The sequence below is a fragment of the Zingiber officinale genome, chromosome 2A (assembly GCF_018446385.1).
Source record: "Zingiber officinale cultivar Zhangliang chromosome 2A, Zo_v1.1, whole genome shotgun sequence".
Lineage (NCBI taxonomy): Eukaryota > Viridiplantae > Streptophyta > Magnoliopsida > Zingiberales > Zingiberaceae > Zingiber > Zingiber officinale.
In genome coordinates, this window is record NC_055988.1 from 129,773,908 (window position 1) to 129,786,877 (window position 12,970).

Sequence of the window (12,970 nt, forward strand, 5' to 3'; positions counted from 1 at the left end):
CAGATGTAGAAGCTTCTCCTTCTTCTTGATCCGATGGCAACAAAGGTCTCTCCCCCTCAATCCTAGAGGTGGAGGCTTCTTCACCTTCCTCTTGTACATGGAACAAAGAGTATGCTCCCTCTTTGCCCTTTTTATTGTATTCCTTTGAAGATGAAACTTCTTGACCCTCTTCTTCGGAAGTTGAGCATCTCTCAACTTCGGAGTCCTCTTGCTCTTGGTCTTGCTCCAATGAGTTGTCCTCTTTGGATTTGTCTTGATTTGGTATAGTGGAGGGGTCTTCATGAAGCTTGGCCAATTTTCTCCACAATTCCTTTGCGTCTTCAAATTCTCCAATTTTACATAGAATTGTGTTTGGCAATAAATTAACCAATAATTTGATTACCTTTTCATTCGCCTCGCACCTTTGGATTTGTTCTTGGCTCCACTTGCTCCTCTTGAGGATCTTGCCCTTTGAATTTCTTGGAGCTTCGGAGCCTTCCATGAGAGCAAATCATTGCTCTATCTCCATCATAAGAAAATTCTCGATCCTTGATTTTCAAGAATTGAAGCTTGTAGATATATATGGTGGAGGCACCCTTGTGTCGAATCCAAGTCCATCTTGGAATTCCATTTTGAAGTTGAGCCTTTTGATGAAGTCTTCGACTTGTAGAATTTTCTCCAACTTCTTCACCCTCTAGCTTTTTGCCCCTTCCGGCAATGATTCCGGTGAAAAGCGGCCTCGCTCTGATACCACTTGTTGGGACCGAAATGTAGCTAGAGGGGGGTGAATAGCTCGGCGCGATCTCGTGCTCGTCGTCACTTGCCTCTTGCAATGATGTGCAGCGGAAATACAAGAAAACAAACACACAATGCTAACTCTAGGGATTTACTTGGTATCCACCTCAAGAAGAGGTGACTAGTCCAAGGATCCACACACTCACGCACCCTCCACTATAAAAACACTCCTTCTCGGTAACTATCGAAGGCGGAGAAGCCTTACAACCTCATAGTACAACAATGAGAAAGAAAGAAGCAAAATATAAATGAATCTTACAAGATTACAATGAAAACCCTAGCTTCTTCTTCTTCTTGTTGTAACTCGTCTCTTGACTTGGATGAGCCTCCAAGAACCTTCAAGAACTGGCGATGAGGAAGAAAAGATCGCTGTGGAGCTGTGATGTGATCGCCTGTGGAGAAGAGAGGAAGAAGTGCCGAAGAAATCGCTCGCCAACGGCTTTATCCGCGCCAACGGTCGAATCCCAATCGATTGGATTGCTCCCAATCGATTGGGGAGGCTTTGGATTGATCGACCGATCGATGCAGAGTGCCTCTGTGCTTTCTGGAATTGCCCTGAATCGATTGCTCGATCGATTCAAGGCTTCTCGAGCGATTTCCAGCGCTCCAATCGATCGGTCGATCGATTAGAGGTTTCAATCGATCAACCGATCGATTCAGAAGCTTACTGTTTGCTCAGAAACTCTCCTAATCGATCGGTCGATCGATTGGGGAAGTTTCAATCGATTACCCAATCGATTCACAGCATTTCTGCATAAAATCGCGTCGCCCAATCGATTGACCAATCGATTGAACCCCCCAATTGATCGGCCAATCGATTGGGAAGCAGAAATCTGTGTAGAGCTTGAAATTAGCTTCGTTTCGCATCCGAGATCACCTCATTCCGATATCCGAGTCAAAAGTTATGGCCTTCGGAAGCTCACTACGTCCGAGCTTCCTAGTTCCATGCCAACTCCCTATTGGACTTACGATCACTAAGAGTTCGGTCAACTTTTGACTCATCTAGATTTTCTGCTTGTGCCAAGTGTTCAGTCAACCTTGACCCACTTGGACTTATCATCTCGTGCCAAGTGTCCTGCCCTCCATGACTCACTTGGACTTCCTTCTACCAAATGTCCGGTCACCCTTGACTCATCTGGATTTCCTCGTGCCTGGATTCACTCACTAGGTCTTTCCATTGCCCGACTTCACTCACCGGGACTTTCCCTTACCTGGCTTCACTCACTAGGACTTTCACTTGCATGGCTTCACTCACCAGGACTTCTACCTGCCTGGCTTCACTCACTAGGACTTTCCCAACTGCCTGGCTTCACTCACCGGGACTTTCACCTAGCTTCACTCACTAGGATTTTCATCTGTCTGGCTTCACTCATCAGGACTTCTCAACTACCCGGCTTCACTCACTGGGACTTTCACCTAGCTTCACTCACTAGGATTTTCATCTGCCTGGCTTCACTCACCAGGACTTCTCACACGGATGATTGCACCTGCAATCTCCACGACCTGTCAGTCTCCATGTATTGTCTCAATGTATTGTCAAACATCGAAACCCAAACATCAAGACCCAAACTTGAGCCAACTCAAGTTTAATCAACCAGGTCAACCTTGACCTAGGGAATATTGCACCAACATCTATTTCCTGAGAATCTATACAGTGAGACTCGTGAAGTTCAAAAGTTAGAAATAAGCTTTCAAGAGTACATACCTTAAGGTCCTTAGAGATGTAGTAAGCGTCTACTAAGGCTGGCCATTCTTAAGTTCTCGGAAAGGAGTTAAGTGCATACCTTAAGGAGTCACAATTTGTTACCTTTTCTCTGAGGTCGTTGAGTTGGGTGATCAGGTCTTTGATTCTTGCATGGAGTTGGACTACCTTCTCTCCCTTGTTCATCCGGAAGTTCGTCAGTTGGCTTTGGAGGATGTCATGCTTAGCCAGTTTGGATTATGAGGTACCTTTGTGAAGCTCCAAGAATTTCTTCCAGAGATCTTTAGCGGAGTCGTAACTTTCGATCTGGTTGACCTCCTGGGGTGGAAAAACGTTGAGTAGATGGAACTCTGCTTTTCCATTAGCCACGAAGTCGGCTTGCTCCTTCTTCATCCATGTGTATTCTTCTTTCTCAACTCTGTGCTAATCCGTAAGTGCTACAAAATCATATTTTATACTTAAAAGAATTTCGAAGTCAGTTTTGAAGAATACTTCCATGCGCTTCTTCTAAGTTACGAAGTCTCCCTCAAATTTCGACGGGTAGATGTTGGATCTGGCTATTTCTTTTGCTTCGGATGGCGGTTAATCTTTCTGAAGTGGACCTTACTCTGATACTAATTGTTAGGATTGGTGCGGCCGGCAAGAGAGGGTGAATTGTCTGCACAATAATAACAAACAAACCTTTCTCGATCTTTTGAAATAAAAATATACTTGTATAAACAGAATTAATAAATCAAAAAAGAAAGAGGCTACCGATTTTTTACTTGGTTACAACCGAGAAGGTTGTAATCCAAGACTCTGAAGCACTACTCAAATTCTCCTTTCATCATAGGCAGAAAAGTCTTTTACAAGCGTTGGAAGCACACAAAGTTGTAGAATACTTAAAGAAACTAGTATACAAGTTGTACTTAACCATTTGGACCAGGGATATATTTATAGCCTTGGTCGGGGGTCTGAAAGGATTCCAAGTGCCTAGGAGGGGATAAATTTTTATTCCCATCGTAACGGAACACGCCATGTTGCATTCCGAATAATTTTCTGCTCCGGACACCCAAAAGGGTTCCGGACGCCCGGACCGAAAAAATCAGCTTTTGTTGATTTTTTTCGATCCCGATCTTCTGCACCATTTCCGCTCGCCTTGGTTCGGGTCTTCACTCACTTGGGTCCGGGTCTTCCGCTCCGGCTCCGTTCGCTTGGGTGATTTTGGCCATCCAGAATAAGGCTCACCCGAACCCAACTTCCGGCTTTCGAGCAATCTTCTGCTCCGACTTCTCATCCGTCGGAAATGTTCCGCGTCTCCTCCTTGTCCACCCACGTACTCTTCTGCAGCACCTCATTCCTCGGACGCATCGAGGCCGTCGGCTCTCTTTCGTGTCGTCATTCTCGCTAGCTGAGTCTTTCACTCGACTTCGTGTACTTCTAAGTTCTTACACACTTAGAAACAGGGGTTAAATACCAACAACGCCTAATTTGACTTAGTTGATCATATCAAAACTACCTTAGGATACTAACAATTAATAGATATTTAATCAAGGAAAAATTAGAAGAAGGTAGCCTCAATGTTGAATAGATCCCTACTTCTCATTAGTTGGCTGACTTACTCACAAAAGGACTATCAGAATGAATCCGTAAATTTCTTATCAGCAAGCTTGGCCTATCAACATTTGCAATCAAACTTGGGGAGAGTATAAATTTAATTAACGAATTAATTAATATCAATTAAAATTAATTTGATATTTATCTATTTAATTTTGTATCAATTTATTTGATTTGATAAGATTTTAATTAATTGATCGAATATTTTAGTTCTGTATATTTTATAAAATAATATTTTTTTCATAATTTATTAAGATTGATAGATGCATTATACCTATAAAAATATATTATACTCATTATTAAAATAATAATAATTATTTATCTTCACCATTCTACCGACGCTAACTTAATGCTCGTAGTTATCAAGAAGATGGCAACAAAAAAAATGGTTGGAGTAGTTGAGGCCTCCTGTCAATTTGAGACCATTATGAAGTAAATTAATCTGAATAAACATTGTTCTTGTCTTGGTGGATGGTTAGAATGAAAATGATATTTCAATTTGTTTCAACTCAATGATGCATGAAATGTCCAACTCAAAAGCCTTGATGTCCATGAGACTTCTTGCAGTTTCTTGAAACGGACGCTAATGCATATATTATTAATATATGTATGATTGTTTATTTTTTAATTAACACCCTATATCCCTACCTCGATTAATTTCGAGATGATTAATTTAATTCTATAAAAATTTCATATCGATCACTAAAATAAATTAAAAAATATTTATAACAGATGATTCATCCGTCCAACATTTTCAAATCAACTAACTATTAGATATTTATATGTACACACAGGTTATTCTGTTGAGGATCATTTGCCGCGTGTCGGTGCGCGAGATTATTCCAGACGCCTGGAATGAATTCAGATGTTCATGCATAACATGATCCAGACGTTTGGAATGAATCCATATGCTTTGATTCAGTCAGTAAGTTTTTTGTTTTGTTTTGTTTTATTTTAATTATATGTATTTAGGATTAAGATTTTAAAATTTGAAAGTTAATTATAATGAGTTGGAGTCAATAAAATTTTTTTCTCTAGAGTTCAGACTACCTTCTTATATTATAGTGTTTAAGATTAAAATTTTAAATATTCACAGGATATATTATGTATTTAAAATTTAAAATTTTAAGATTTAAAAATTAAATTAAAATAAATTTAAGTTAATAATTTTTTTTCTTAAGGCTTTCTATTAGTTAGAGTGTCCAGGATCTTTAAGAAAATATTAATTAAAAACAATCAAGCACCTGATGTAAATTCATACGCCTAAATTACTGTGGTATGATAGTACCCTCCCACCTATATCTTATCTCATTTCATTTTCTCAAGCATCCGAGATACCGAATATCTGAGCCACCCAAACGTCTTGTTTTTGCACGCAACTCTTCCTTCACGAAACACACATTCGAATGAGATTAACAACAGAGCACAAGAAATTGTTTGAAACTTTGAAGACGGGTCGTCCCCAAAGAATAATTGCATTGATCAAAACCGTTTCCTAGTATTCTTTGATTTTCTATTTTTTTTATTGTTTCCTTTTGCAACTAGCTATATATTACTTTTATTAAGGTTTTCTATTTATTTTCCTTTTTGTTTGTCCTTTTATTTATTTTTTCTCTCTTCTAATTAATGTAATCTTTGGTTAATGGAATTCCAAAAGTAATATTTTGAATAGAAATTGTGCGCGGGCGCTGTTTTATTTTTTATTTTTTAAAAAAATAACGACCTTTTGATGATATAAATAAAAGGGGTAATTTTTTTTAAATGCCTTTATTAGAAATAAATAAGAAAGACATTGGAAAACATAGTGGACTCAACAATAATAATCAAGTCTTTTCCTACTAGGTAGGGTATAAATCCTTTTACACCATTGAAATATATCTCCTATTATATCATCATATATATTTAAATAAATTTTATCTTGTTTATTATTGTTAATCAAGTCTTTTTTTTGTCTTCCTCTTCCTCGTTTGATATGCATGTTTATCATGGTTTCATATCGTCTAACTGGAGCATTTATTGGTCGTCTAAGTACATATCTGTACCATCTTAAACGTGTCTCTCGAAGTTTTTTCCTCAATATATGTAATTCTGACTTTCTCTCTAATGCTCTCATTTCTTATTTTGTTCATCCTCGTATGTCCACACATCCACCTTAACATCCTCATATCTGCAACTCTCATCTTCTGCTCATATGTTTGAGTCATAATCCAATATTCAGCTCCATATAACATAGCAAGTCTAACTACGATTTTATAGAACTTACTTTTAAATTTAAAAGGTATTTTACGATCACATAAAACACTCGACGCTCCCCTCCATTTCATTCATCCTGTTTGTATTCTATGTAAGACATCTCTCTCAATTTCTTCATTGTTTTATAAAAATGATCTTAAATATTTAAATCTCTCGATTTTTGACAACTCATCATCTCCTATCTTAACATGGTTCACTCATCTTTGTAAATTAAATAAAACAGTTTGTCAATAATCTAGAAAGATACATTATTAATGTTGTAGAAAATAATGTATATACAATTATACATTGCCATTTAATTTTAAAGAGTATAAAATGAGAATATTCATATTGAAAAATAATGGCAATTAACACAAAATTTATATGAATTTTTATTATTTAAAATAGTCAAAGCTGAAATTTACTGTGCAGTGGTCCATCAGTAAATCACCTGTAATAAAATGCAAAAATAAAAAATAATATTTTTTTTAATAAAATCATTAAGGGGCACTTAATCCATTCAATTTAAAAGTAAAAATATATAAATAATTTTGGCTCCATATTAGATTTAAGCTTGAATTCAATTTGAGTTGTGCAAAACTTGATCCGAACAAAATCGAACTATGGCGCCCAAATTGAGTTATTCAAACCTTAATAGGAGTATATCAAATTTAAAAAAATATATTTATTATGTAATACAATAAAAACTATAAACAATTATATATTAAATAAAATCTCATTATTCATGAATAATCAAATAAAATATTATATTCAAATTTGACTCAAACAAATTACCAAATATGTTGAAATTGGACTTTGAATTCACTAATTTCGAATCAAATATCTTTAAAATTAATGCACCTTTTGTGTTCTTGCAAATGTCGCTTTATCTCTATGAATTGATGAACTTTTCTCTTTTCTTAGTTTTAAATTTGTAGTTCTTGTTTATTCAAAAATACTTTTCTACATTATATTTTTGACATTTTAAAATCATATAACAGTTTGAACAAAATTGTTATATGATCCTGGACTAGTCTAAATTGAAAAAGCAAGGCATATAACAACTCCATTAGATCCAAAAATACATATAATATAACTGTTTGTTTGTGAAATTTAGAACACTAAAAATCATATAATATTTTTGAACAAAATTGTTATATGAAGTTAATTATTCAAAATTGAAAAAGAAATACACGACTCCAAAAGGATTCTTAGAACACATAGGATTTTATGTGGACAACCTCGGGTTGTTATTCCATGTTCTATGACTCTTTAGACGAGTTACTCATCAAATCCAATAATAAAAAGGTCCCTCCTTTTCAATGGTAGAGAAATCTCATACAAAATTATTTCTCTTTTATATATAAGAGTATAGTACAAGAAGAAATAGGAAAAAAATAAAGTAACCTGAATGTAATACAAAACAATATCAGCAAATTAAAGAGCCCTAACAAAACTAGTAGATGTGATAAATAGTTGCAGGAGCTATTTGAAATGCTTTTTCTATATTTATAAAGTGATATTAACCATAAGTCGATTAATTAATCCACTTTTCTCATAACCCTATTTGCAACAATCGTTGCTCATCCAGTTAACTCAAATCTATTTGACTACATCATCGATCAACCATAACTAACCAATTGATCGAATTAATATGCATATCAATCAACTAAATATGTTCTAAAGTAAGAAGATTATTTTGCAATAAGTCCATATGCCTTATCATATTTTAATTGATTGTATTTGTGTGCAACTAATCTAGCATTGTTCCTAAGAGACAATGTTTGCATTTTCATCTAGCTTATTTTTTTTTAAAAAAAAAATCCATTGAGTACCAATAACTTGATTTTTTATTTGGGATAATTTCTGAATATTATTTCATTCAAATGAGTTAACTCATCTTACACGGTAAGGATCCACTCTATATCTAACTATTGATGTAATCGTTCTTTGATCAAGCTTAACAAAGTTGACTAAGCTCAGATTGACTCGAGTTTGAGTTTCGATGTTTGACAATATATGAGAAAGAAGTCAATAAGGTCAAGAGAGGACCAAATATTTGATTGGTAAATTCTAACTGGAGTTTAGGTAGCGGAAAATCCTAGCGGAGCTAGGTGGTGAAAAACCTAGTTGGAAACTAGGCAAAGGAAGTCTTAACTTGAGGTTAAACAATGGAAGTTCTAACTGAAGGCTAGAAAAGGGAAAATCCTAACTAGAGGTTAGGCAGGTGAGAAATCTACAGAGTGACTAGTCCTAACTGGAAATTAGGCAAGAGAAAGTCAAACGGAAGGCCGACATGGGAAAAGTCCAAGTGAGCCAAAGTATTACTTGAACACGTGGTGATCGAAAGTCCAACAGGAAGGTTGATAAGGGTAAAGTCCAAGTGGATCAAAGATTAACTGGATACTTGGTAATTAGAAGTCTAACGGAAAGTTATAAAAAAAAGTCCAAATGGGTTAAGAAGGACCGAACACTTGGTAAACAAGCCCTGACAGGTCAAAGTTGACCGGATGTTAGATAACGAAAAGTCTCATCGAGTCATGGATGACTTTAGGGTTGAGCAAAGAAACCCTAAACTTAGGTTCAGAGTTTAGGGTTAAGCAATGAAATAGCTCACTCGATTAGGCTAATCAAATGAGAGTTTTTTTTGTGAGAATATAGTGAGAGTCATAATTGATTAGTCAATCGATTGGACTCAATTAGAGTATTTTTACAAGAGCACAATGAGGGTCAAAATTGATTGGGCTTAGGCAGATTCATTGGAGTGTTTTAGCAAAGAATAGAAAGTTTCTTAATCGATTGAATCAATTGATTAAAAGCTATCAATCAATTGGATAAATGAAAAAAAAATAATTCTGTAGGTTTTAAAGAGACGATTTGACATTGGCAATCGATTGAGATACATTTTTCAACTCGAGAGAACCCCTAGAAAATGGGGTTTCACGATGTTTTATAGTAGTCAGTTCTTGGGAGGTTGAGGAAGAAGTGTTGCTGCATTTCCAATTGATAAGTGACATTTCCAAGCAATAAGACAACAAGGTAAGCAAGATTTTATTATTGTAAAGTCATTTTCGATTTCATTTGTCTTTTGCTTTTATTTCTCTTGTTGTATTATTGTGTTCGAGTTTGTATGAGATTTTTTCGCCTCCGGATTATTTCCAAGAAGGAGGTTTTCATAGTACATACTATGTGCGAGGAGTGGACCCTTGGATTAGTCACTTCAAGGATATGGATACCAAGGAAATTCAAATGTTAGCATTGTGGAGTTATTCGTTTTAAGTTTCCACTACAAATCAAGTTCAAATAATCGGACGAAGCTATTCACTCCTCTCTATCGAAATTATGCCTTTAGGGAGGACTTCCCCTTCAAAATATGCTCTATCTTCAATCATTACACCAATAATGATTTAGAGTTTCTAAACTTTTAAAAAATTTCCAACTCTAAGTCATGAGGTTAAAGATTCAACCTTTAATCTAAACCTCCTCCTCAATTCCTCATTGTTTCCTTTTAACTTTCCTTTCTCATTTTCTCTAAGAACATCATCTTTAAATGCTTATTCAAGTATATCAAAGGATTATGGATAGTTAAGTTGTTTAAGAGTGAACTTAAATGACTGAAATAATCTATTTCAGCCAAAAATAGTCATAAGTTGATTGATGACTAACATTTGGTCAAATTTTTAGACCAAATTTTATAAATATATAAGTAATTCTATGATTTTTAAAAAATCATAAAATTTCATATAAATATTACTTATGTCAAACACTATCAAGGAAACATAGTAATACATGAAAATATATTTTATTTTCAAAGAATGGTATAAAGTTATAAATTTTAATATTTCATACTAAATTTGTATCAACCTAATCAATGTTGATTCTTATCAATAAATAGACTTCACCAATATTATTCAAAATACTTTTGAAATGGTTTTCAAACACAATTTTCAACTATGATCTATAGGCTAAATGCACATGACTTGCACTTTAATTTTCTTCATATTTGGTCATGCAAAATCTACTTGGATATGAATAAACTAAAGCTCATTTTAATACATCAAATTGTATCTTGAACTTAGTTTATCATCTTAGCATCTTACTTTGTCTAGTATGTCTCAGTACACACAAGTCATTTTATGATCTTTGTGAGATGTAAAATTGATTTTTTCTAAACTTAGGGATCATACATTTCTATCTAAGCATTCTACATTTGATCATCCTATCTAGGATGTTAACTAATATCATTGTATTTAGTTATAAGAAATTAAGATTTATGTATGTGCATGAGTATGATATACATCAAATGCATACTTTCAAAAGACCAAAACTATCATAACCTAATGATGCATGTATGATATAATATGTATCAAATATTGGCAAGATGTGATATTTATATATGGGATATGACATGATGTCATGTCATATGATATGACACACAATGCATGATAATTATGACATAAAAAAATATCTAGATTTTCTATCTAAGTATTATTAACTAATCACTACGCCAAAATACATGATTTGACAACCTATCTTCCTTGAATATATACAAATTCTCAATTTGGTACATTTTTGAATTTTATCCTATCATGCCAATTTTGATCAATTTAAAAACTCAATTCTTAATGGTACACTATAGAAATCTTTCAAGATAAGATTTGATTTTTCATTCTCAAGATATTACAATTCCTTGAAAATATCTTAAAATGTCAACTTTATTATGGTTGGTTAACTACCCTTCCTATTTGGGTTGCCACACCCAATACCCATTTAGTGTGAAAAGATTACACTTTTAGGAACCTAATACATATTGAAGCTCTTTGGGTGTCCTAGGTATTCATTAGGGATAACTTCTCTAGATATATTCCAATGACTTTTCTAAACTTCTAAGAAACCTTAGTCATTGGATCTTGACTTCACTTCTAGACCTAAGATTAGTTCCATAGTTATATGGAACTCTATGATATGGAGTCATACTTTTCTTAGACTTAAATCTGTATCATAACCCTTTTTTGCCCTTAGATGACTCTTGCCCACCTAACCCTAGATTTTACTTCGTGGGACCTTTAACCTCATTCATTATTTTCTTAAGGGTATTTTCTAATTGATCAAGTTTGACCTCAAAATTTGTTTTTCAACCTTTAAGGCATTTATTCTTGATTTTTCATGATTGTCTTGGATTTTCCTTTTTCTAAGCATATGTTTAAATTGCTTAAAGTCCTTGCCTAGATTATTGTCAACCTTTCTATCTTTAGGTGAAGTTATTCTAGTATGATATGACCTAAATTTGTTCTTAGAATTATCATACTTTCTATTATTATAATAAATTTGTTCTTAAATTATGAAACTTAGTTCTAGCATGTTTGTTTGCATGATATAAGGAAATTGCATTATGAATTAATACCTTTGAAGCTTTCCCTAAATTTGAGCTTCCTCCTTATCTTTTCCTTGAAGCCTCCCCTTTGGACATTGGTTTTGATAATGTTTATTTTGGTTGAATGTGAAACACACAATATGTTCTTTGCTCGTTCGTATCAAGATTTCATCTTCCTTTGACTTCTCCCTCGCCTTGGGTGCCAACTTAGTCTTTTTCTTCGTCAATTTAGGTCATTTACTCTTGTAGTGTCCTTTTTTCTACACTCAAAGAAAATGATATGATTTTTAATTTTAATAATCAAAATTGTTACACCTTCATGAGTTGAGTTATCTTTGTTCGTAGAGGTGGCACAATCATCCTCATTGGCTTCGAATGTCGAGGGTTCTGCTTATTCCAATGTCAGTGGCTTATGCTCCATCTCAATCTTTGAGGTGGATGCTTCTTCATCTTCCATCTAAGATGTTGAGCATCTCCTAACATCCGAGTCATTTTTCTCTAGTGTCGATGAGTCTCTATCCTTAGGCTCGTCTTCACTTTGCCTTAATGTTAAATCTTCGTAAAGTTTTGCAAGCTTGTTATATAGATCATTTGCATCCTAATATTGACTTATCTTGTTCAAGGTATCGTTAGATAAAATATTTACTGATAATTTGGTTAACTTTTCATTTGCCTCAAATTTTTGAACTTATTTCTTAGTCCATTTGCTCCTCCGAAGAAGTTTTTTCTTTTGTATCTCTCAGAGCTTCAAATTTTTCCATTAGAGCAAATCATTGCTCTATGTCTATGATAAGGAAGTTTTCCATCCTTGACTTTCATTACTCAAATCCTCCCAATCCGAATGGTGGAGGTACTCGAATGTCATATGAATCCGTCTTGAGGATCCATTGTGAGGTTAAGCTCTTTTGATGATCGATCCTTTGACTTATTGATATTGGAGGGCTCAAAATTTTAGCTTCTTTTTCTTCCTCTAGCTTATACTTCTTTTGATTGTTAGTTCTATGAAAAGTGGTTTTGCTCTGATACCACTTGTTACTTTTTATATATTATCAAGTATCTGGTGAACCTTAACTTACTTGACTTTATGCTCAACCAACTTAACATATTGATCGACTGTCACATCTCCGGTAAACTTTGATCTACTTAACGTCTCTCTCAACCAAATAACATATTAAACAAATGGAAAAATTCCAACTCAAGTTAACTTAAACTTGGTCAAACCTTGACTAGGAGTCGATTGCACTAATGTAGTTCAATTTGGAAAACATAAGCTACATTATGTATGTTAAAAA